Source organism: Pteropus alecto, unplaced genomic scaffold (assembly GCF_000325575.1).
Source record: "Pteropus alecto unplaced genomic scaffold, ASM32557v1 scaffold71, whole genome shotgun sequence".
Classification (NCBI taxonomy): domain Eukaryota; kingdom Metazoa; phylum Chordata; class Mammalia; order Chiroptera; family Pteropodidae; genus Pteropus; species Pteropus alecto.
The window spans coordinates 12487083-12487362 of record NW_006433024.1 but is presented as its reverse complement, the minus strand read 5'-3'; the positions used below and the strand labels follow the sequence as shown (position 1 = coordinate 12487362).

General features: G+C 63.9%; 1 protein-coding gene across 1 annotated transcript in view; it reads right to left on the bottom strand.

Moving 5' to 3' along the window:
• The window catches only part of PRR5L (proline rich 5 like), a 68594-nt gene that overhangs the window by 67358 nt on the left and 956 nt on the right, over nucleotides 1-280 (bottom strand). The gene's annotated exons all lie outside the window — the stretch shown is intronic.

Below are 280 nucleotides of genomic sequence, written 5' to 3'. Positions count from 1 at the left end.
GGGAAAACCCTACTGACAGCCAGGGAGGAACCCCAGAGCTGATTCCTAAAGCACGGTTTGCAAGTACACAATCAGGTTTGACCCGGGGCAGCTCCCTTAGGAAGAAGGGCTGGGGGGAAGGAGGTGGGGAGGGTCGGAGACGCCCGGGTGGGCGCTCCAGAGCGCCCCCTGTGTTCAATAAGCACGCCGCGCGCACAGTAGGCGCGCAGGAACAAGCCCTGCCAAATGGAGGGCGGGCGGGAAATACGAAGCGGAAAGGAGACGCCGCGGGCGCGGAGAG